We start from the raw sequence: 8,037 nt of genomic DNA on the forward strand, positions 1-8,037 counted from the left end.
AGGTGATCTATATTCATTGGCCAGCTTTGGTGAGGCCTGCTGTCATGGCCTCCCCACCCCCCATGACAAGCCAAACCAGGGACCTGTGTGTGTACGTGCTCCTCATGGTGCTAATGCAGTCTGACAGAGATGAATGGACCTGGACCACACGGTTTTCAGCAACGAGTGTTCCAGCGTGAGGGGAGTTATCTGCATGAAGCAAAAAGTGGGAAGGAATGGAGAACGCGTAGGTGAGGACAGAAGAAAGGGAGAAAAAGGAGAGACTGCAAGGGTGGGAGGAGGGAAGAGAAGAAGAAAGATAACATCAGGTGAATAAAGGACTGAAAGGGGGAGGATGCAGGTGCTGGTCTCAGTCTAGACTAGGCTGGTTGCACCCCCACCCTGTGCAACCAGTTCCTAATTGGCACTGCATCTCCACTGGAGGCGAGGATGGAATAGATCATTTAGGTAAGAGAGTGGTGAATACAAGAGAATGACTAAAGATAGACAAAAATATTTCAGAGGTATAGCAAAAGGACCATGAAGGGAGAGTTGATAGTGATGAACAGGACAGGGTTTTGCAGAGGAGGAAGAAGGAAAAACAGGAGAAAGGGCAAGCAGAGAAATGGGGGCTGGTCCTATTAATGTTAATCAAAACAGCCCTGACGGGTCCTAATGAAGGTTTCATAAGAAGGTTTATTCATGATTTCTCCTCATGTGCTCAGTGTCACATATCCATGTCAGAGAGGTAAGAACAAAAGTATTCATCTTTGGTGCCCTTGGTTAATTTGTGCAATTGAAGGAGTAATATTTTATTTAAAAAATAAATAAAATAAGAAAGCATGATCAGTTTTGGTTGCTTGCTGGGCTGCTGGTAACTGTAGCCTTTACCACCACATGACATGACAAAAAAATCAAGTGCAAATGATAACCTTAAAAAAACATGCAAAAAGGCAGAAAAACACCTTTACACATATTCTAAGATCTTTGTCTCTCTGACTAACAGAGCCTGTTTTTGTTTTTGATTTTCATCTACCAATTTAAAGCAATAATCATTGGCACTAAAATGTAGAGTGCTAAAAAAGAATGCAATGCCTTGTAATTTTACAATTTGGATTCAGGGTTTTGTAAAAATAAAAACAGCCGAGCTAAATGCACAAAGTTTGTGTGATGTGCAAATAGTGCAATTAATATCCCAATGTTTGGAAAACTCGAGTTTTGTGCCTCCTTCGTGCTCTCCCAGGGTTTCCTTGCTTTAAATCACATGGAATATTTCCAGTGGTGTGAAAGCATTTGAAGTGTGTATTTGAAGTATGCAGTGTATTTTCCAGTACTGAATTAATTACAGTTTTCTGTAATTTAAACAACCATTGTGCTAAATCCACAAATAAAAACTAAATTTGCTGATTTCAGTTTGTGTGGCGCAATGAGAAAAAGGGTAGCGAAATTAACAATTTTTGTGGAGCAAGAATATGGACAATACTTTTAATTTATTTCACAAATCAGCAAAATACGAGGCATGAAGTGCAAACGGTGCCCACGTCAGAAACAGCTATTAACTGATGCTAACATGAAAGCAACTGAGAAGGCAGCATGCTAACACAAAGGTGGTAACAAGGATGAGGTTAAACCTGCCCATCCATGCCAAGCAGCCAAAGCTTGATCTTCAACAAGTAACAAAAGCAATGAAGTTGTGCTTGCAGCCTTTCCTTCTATTGTTAAGGGGTCTACGGGCTGGTTTTCAGCCAGGCGTTGTGTTAATATTTTAATACTAAAAGCAAGCATCATGAGTTAGAGACTGAGGACCCAAATGCAAACTCCAAAATAAACCAAATAACAAAAAAGTGAGCCAACAAAAACACCACAGTTCAAAGTCAAATGGCAGACTGGAGTCAAATCAGGCAGGGGACACACTGGGAGGCTAACAGACACTGCGACAAACAGTGATGAGAAGATTATTTATGCACATGGGGTGATCACGGAAATAGAAACAGCTGGGGAAAACTAGGCACAGGCGTAAACCAACTGCCTAACAATAACTAATGCAAAGGATAATCACTTCAGTAGATAAGCAAACTATACTGAAAAAATGGAACCAAGGAAACTAACCACAAATAGCAGACTGCAGGAGCAATAACCAGACCTCACATACAAGAACTAAAAGTTGTAAAATGCAATTGTGCAGAAAATTCAAAGCCACATGGGGGAAAAAAGAAACACAAACAAAGAAAATAGACTCACAATAAAACCAAACAGAAAACATAATCAAACCATCAACTCATGACCCAAAAGAATACACACTTGTACACATGGACACTTGGGGGGTTAAAATAGTAAATGAAAACAAAACTGTCTCTACATAGAACACAGAAACCAAAGTATTTAAAAATAAAAGTAAACCACGAAAAAAGGAAAATACCAACACATAATCTAAATAAACTTCAAAACAAGATAAAAAGCTGAGCATCATGACAGAAAGATCACGTGTGTGTTATTATTAGGAAAGTATTTCGTGTCACTGTGTGAGGCTGTAAAGTGAATTTTATACGTATCGAGTATAAAATATGTAACTAGAATGAACATTGTGTGGCTCTCTGGTCACGATCATTTCATTAGCAAAGAAGCAGCCTGTCAGATGTTATTGTATAAGAAACAAGAACACGTTCACTTCTTCTTCTTTTTTTAATCAATAACATGATTAACATTTTATGCTTTTTAGAAAAAGGTCTAACTGGATCACAGTTTGCTGTGGAGCTGGTGTCATTTTTGGCTTGACACAGTTCTTACTGTGTTTGCTTTGTAAACGCACAAAGCCACTCGTGACATAGTTAGCAAATAACATTTGGTAAAACACTCTAGGTGACAAATTTGTTTAGGAATAGTTGTGTAAAAAAATAGTTGAGACAGAACGGCAGCAGATGAAAGGTTTTTTATACAGAGTGGTAGCACTTCAAGATCACAGTGACTTCCATTAACATCCATCTGATGTGATTATCCAGCAGGATTTAATAAGTACAGCTGGATGAGCTGGAGAATAAAACACAACACTTAATAAAAATACACGTTCACTATAATGTACACTATGGCTGTTTGTCTGTGTGGGCACAGTGCTGATCATTGGTCTTCCTTCCCCAGATACCTGGTGGATCAGCTCTCAGTCATGTGTGTACCCAGTGCCTGTTATGGTCATTATAATGACTATTTTGCACTGGACGTGCACACAAACACTTTCTTGTTCCCTTTCTGTCGATCGTCTGAGGTGGCAGCATTGATGTGTTTATGTAGCACATGTACCACGCTGGTTCCCATTATGGACCTGGGGCTCTCTCATCTCCGTCCTCCGCTCGCCACGATTAAAAACACTCTCCTGTCAGGCTAATGAACATGCGAGAAAGCAAAGAAGGAGAAAAGAGTGGGAGGAAAAACAGAGTGGGGGGTGGTCAAGAAAGATACAGAATAAGAGGAAGATTGCCAGATATGTGGATGGATATTAATGAAGGAATGAAAAGAGGGGAGAAAAGGGGAAAATCTTAGCTTGATCTAATATAGGAGAAAAGTTACATTAAACGAAGCCAAAAAATTTTTGGCTTCGTTTAATGTACTGTTTCAGAAATTTAGTACAATGAGCAAATATAACTATTATTATACATAATAAGTATATAACAGGTGGATAAACCAAAAAACTAAATTGGGTTTATTCAGAAAACAGTAACAGTGTTAAGTTTCTTTTTACCAAACAAAGAAGTTCTTCTCTGGGTCTGAAGCAAATCACATCAAACTGCGATGCGATGGTTTTTCAGTAATTTGTTCCTGGTTTGATACGTAAAGAGACATTGGAGCATTAAGATTAGCCTAATTTATATGCTGATATGGTGGTTTATCTGATGTTAGTGGATAAACATAATGAAAAAGAGGCATTAGGCTTAATTACTTTTGATCCTTCATGACTGTAACGACTGCAGGAAGAAAAGAGAGCTGTGGCATAAGCATCACTTAAAAATACAGTACATCAATCACTGGTGTCATTTTCTGAGTGACAAGCTGTTCAGACCTGATGACCGAATTTCACTAAACCCCATTTGCCTAGAAACCCCCAAAAACCACTTACTTATATAAATACATAATAAACAGCTGCAGTAGTTGCCTTTTCCCCCTTTAAAGCCGACCACATACCTCACAGACTGCACAGTGCTGCAGTGAGACTGGAGCGAGACAGTGATGACAAGATTATTAACTCTGACAACCCTGCAGATGTTCTGCTCCTTTATTCTGCGTGTTAAATGAAAGTGAGCCAAGGTAAGAGGATGATGATGACCTTTGTAAATGCCCAAGATGTAAATGGCTATTTGTACAGCAAATGTTTGCATGTACAGTGTCACATTTGAGGACTTTGAAATGTAACGTCCATGAATGATGATCAAAAATAATTCCATCAGCTTGTTAATAAATCATTTTCTGGCTCTTCGCTGTATCTGAACTAGATTAGAGGGAGAAATTCATAAAATGAGAAAGGGGGGTTGCTGTGGCAACACTAACGACACCCACCCCCACTGTCTTTGTGTGCGGACTCTTTCCTCAACGTACATGTAACTGCAGCTATGCTGAGGTTGGTAGTACAAAGCCCTATTAAAACAAATAACTGGTTTAACCTGGCAAGTATGCCTATGTTTGATAAGGAATTTCCCCAGTAAGAGACAGCCACAGGCTTAAGATGGCAGTGCCAAGACTTTGATATATTTGATTTAATTAGGTGTAACAACAGCATGGCTATTGCAGCATAAGCAAAACGCAAGCAAAACACCAAAGGCCTTCACATGGAACATGGTCTCATTATCTGACTGAAAGTATGTGCAGCTATAAAAGCAATTCAACCAGACTGAAATGCTAAAACAAACACACAATAAGGAAGTTTCTTACTTTTATCTATGTTCCTTTGATGGTTTGCTTATTTTATACAAACAAAAAAGGATAATCAGTTGAAGAAATGTGTATTGTTATTGTTAGCTGTAATTTTCTGAGTGCATTTTAAGTTTAAAAAGCATCTTGTTTCAGGCGCAGAAAGGAGCAGAGCGGCAGGGGTGTGTTTTTTCCACTGGTGTGTTTATGCCACGTTTATGCAAGTGTCATATTCAGTATTTACGTGTACTTCTTTTTTGTTTTTCGTTTGCTGAATGTGTGTTTACATTTGCATAAATATGCAGATGCATCTGGTGTCACACTGCAAACACTGTGCTGTCTGTGTTCTATGTTTATCTGGAGGGCGTAAAAGAAAACAATTGTCTTTAGTAGTTTGGAAATAAGCGTTTTTAATCCAGAAGAAAAAAAAATTGTAGCCTATGTGAAGAAAAGGCAAGTAATATTTTAGCTCTCACCTTCTGTCTGGGATAAGATGAGTGAAGAGCCCACGCTGATGTGCTAGAGGTGTAGAGAGAAGCTTAAGACTCCTAGGCTGATTACTGATTACCACAGTACTGCTGAGTATGCTGAAGCACATAGGCTCAAGGTGGGTTGGGTCACTATGATTAAGGAAAGAGAGGGTGGGTGTTGGGCGCTGTGGATTGTAGAGCGAAAGGGGGACAGGGCCAGTGAGACCCCACCAAGAGGACGAGCTGCTGAGGTGTGGCCGAGTGAAGCGGTTACAGGCAACATCCCCATTCTCTCTGCATTTGGTGAATGTTCACATCCAAAGAAAACACAACATAAAATCCTGTCAATGTTATGTAACTTCAGGGTTTGAAGCGCTGCTTGGGAGACTCAGCATTAAAAGTGCCCATCACAGCTTTAGACCTCGACCCCTTTTAAACACTAGGGGAGAAAAGGGCCGCACTGAAAGCCTGGAGCAAATCCTATCAGTTTGTGTACAGCTGTGGAGTCTGGTCTTGAGGGGAGGAGGTTCACCACACTAATGAGGAAATCCAAAAAGAAAATGTGGTTTGGCACAGTAACCACAAAAGATGCTGAGTTTAGCTTTAATCTAATGTGTGTGTGTGTGTGTGTGTGTGTGTGTGTGTGTGTGTGTGTGTGTGTGTGTGTGTGTGTGTGTGTGTGTGTGTGTGTGTGTGTGTGTGTGTGTGTGTTCACACAGGGTGTACGTGCATGTCTTCATTTGCTCCCTTGAGGTAGCTCATGATTTTATTGCCTTTCGACTTATTGCCACGGTGTAACTGTCCAACTGCTGGAGGTGAGACCATAATGAAGTTGTCTTTTATTAGCTCAATGTTCGAAGTCAAGAGTCCAGGATAGTCACACAGATTTTTGCATAGATGTGTGTGTGCATGTGTGTGCGTTTGGGATAGTAAGATAGAGATTAAATGAGTGCCACTTAACTTTTACATGCTGGAACATATTTGTTGGGAGATTATAGGCTTGCAGGTGTACCCTTGTGCAAACACACTTAATTACCCCCGACAAGTGTTTAAAGACCACAAGGTTTCCAAACTATCATGTACACTTTTTATGCTGAAAGCCTTTAAGTGCTTTAAAATGGCTTTTCTGTCTGATTTTTATTCAGTACTTTTCCATGCTTTCCAGTCACTCAGAGATTTCTATTCATACATGACCTGAAATTTGCTACATTGCCATGACAAAAAAAAAGATTTTATAGGATACTTCCAGTTTATTTCATTTGGACATATTTCACATTAATGTGGTTATTGAGGTTCTTTCTATCTGGGCCAAATTACTGATATAATAATCAGATTGTTCATCAGTGTACGCCTGTTTCGTTACATTTGTGAGGCTGACTCTCTGGTAAGTGTCAAACTCCATGGCAAAAAAAAATGGTTTTTAACACCGAAGTGCTAAAAACGGCGGATCCTTCTATGGCCACTAAATGGCAGCTTGAAAAACGAACGAGTCAAAATACAGAAACAGACAAAACATGTTTACAAACATTTCTGGTATTTATAGTTATTCTTGTCCTGGTGAGAACTCCACAGGGTGGCTTTTTTATATAAGCAGTTTAAACCACGGCTTATAACTTACAGCTTGTGTGATCACTTTGACTTTTAAATGGGTACCAACACATCTGTCTGTAACTGATAGCCATCAGTTATGTCTCACCTCAGCCAGTTCTAGTCACTAAAGCGATCTCTCGGGTGTGTTTGCATTTATTTTTTTTGCATTTTTAAAAGCAGTTAACAGTTGCAGGTAACCAAGCTAGCATTATCTAGCTAACCCTCTACCAAATTACGGTCACTTAACATTTCTAAAGAAAAATATCAAGATTATCCCCCCCCCCCTCTTTTATATACAGTCTATGCTTTCTCTGAAATTTAGCAACTAACTTAGGTGCTAGTTCTGGGTTAGTACAAGTGGCAGTTTGGTTAAAAATGCTAAACTTCTAAGAACAACTTTGCCTTTCCAAAAGTTAGAAAACTAACAATGCTAACAAATAGAGCCACAAAACTGCATTAATGCAAATGTTAAGACTATGATACTATTATCCCATAAAATTAACATATTTTTTGTTCTAAGTTATCTAATGATTGGATCGTAATCAAGTGGCAACAGTTAATCCAATCTCAAGGGATGAGAAATGACACCAATACTAAACAAGCAGTTCCTTGAGCGGTCACCTAAAGACTAGCAGACTAAAACACCCCCATGGTAATATGCAAAACCTCAACAATAAAAATATCATATTTAAAGAAAACAATTGGTAAACTTGGACTCTGTAGCTGTATGGGGGAGTTCTTTCATAACTTCATTCATTTAGATACTGGTAAGGTGTTAAAAGTAAGGATGTGACTAATTTAATTTACATGCATTCTGGCACTTCCAGCTAATTCAGACCTCTCAACAGTATTGTACTGTATGCTTTTTCTTCCTTTTGGAACATATTAATAGAATCATGCAACAAATAAAGTGACTTGCTTCATGGTAAACTGTACTGAAAGTCTTTGCTTCACTTTTGGTGATTAAAATTCAAGGATTTAATTCGTCTGTTACTTTGCTCCAATTATCAGGTATTTGTATGTAGATGATAAATTATGAGAACACGATCTGGTCACATTCACCTTTTATGTCAACAACATAAAGCAAAGTCCTGAAACCAGC

General features: G+C 39.0%; 1 long non-coding RNA gene across 1 annotated transcript; it reads right to left on the reverse strand.

The window, feature by feature from the left end:
* Positions 1–1,070: 1,070 nt before the first annotated feature.
* LOC146657732 (uncharacterized) lies at positions 1,071–5,715 on the reverse strand. Its single transcript, XR_014914217.1, has 3 exons — positions 5,352–5,715; positions 3,713–3,789; positions 1,071–3,354 (listed from the first exon to the last, which is right to left on the reverse strand). It is a non-coding gene; the product is annotated as an uncharacterized LOC146657732 (long non-coding RNA).
* Between the last annotated feature and the right edge of the window lie 2,322 nt (positions 5,716–8,037).

Source organism: Rhamphochromis longiceps, linkage group LG12 (genome assembly GCF_057381845.1).
Source record: "Rhamphochromis longiceps isolate RC_006_pf linkage group LG12, R_longiceps_female_GT1.1, whole genome shotgun sequence".
NCBI lineage: Eukaryota > Metazoa > Chordata > Actinopteri > Cichliformes > Cichlidae > Rhamphochromis > Rhamphochromis longiceps.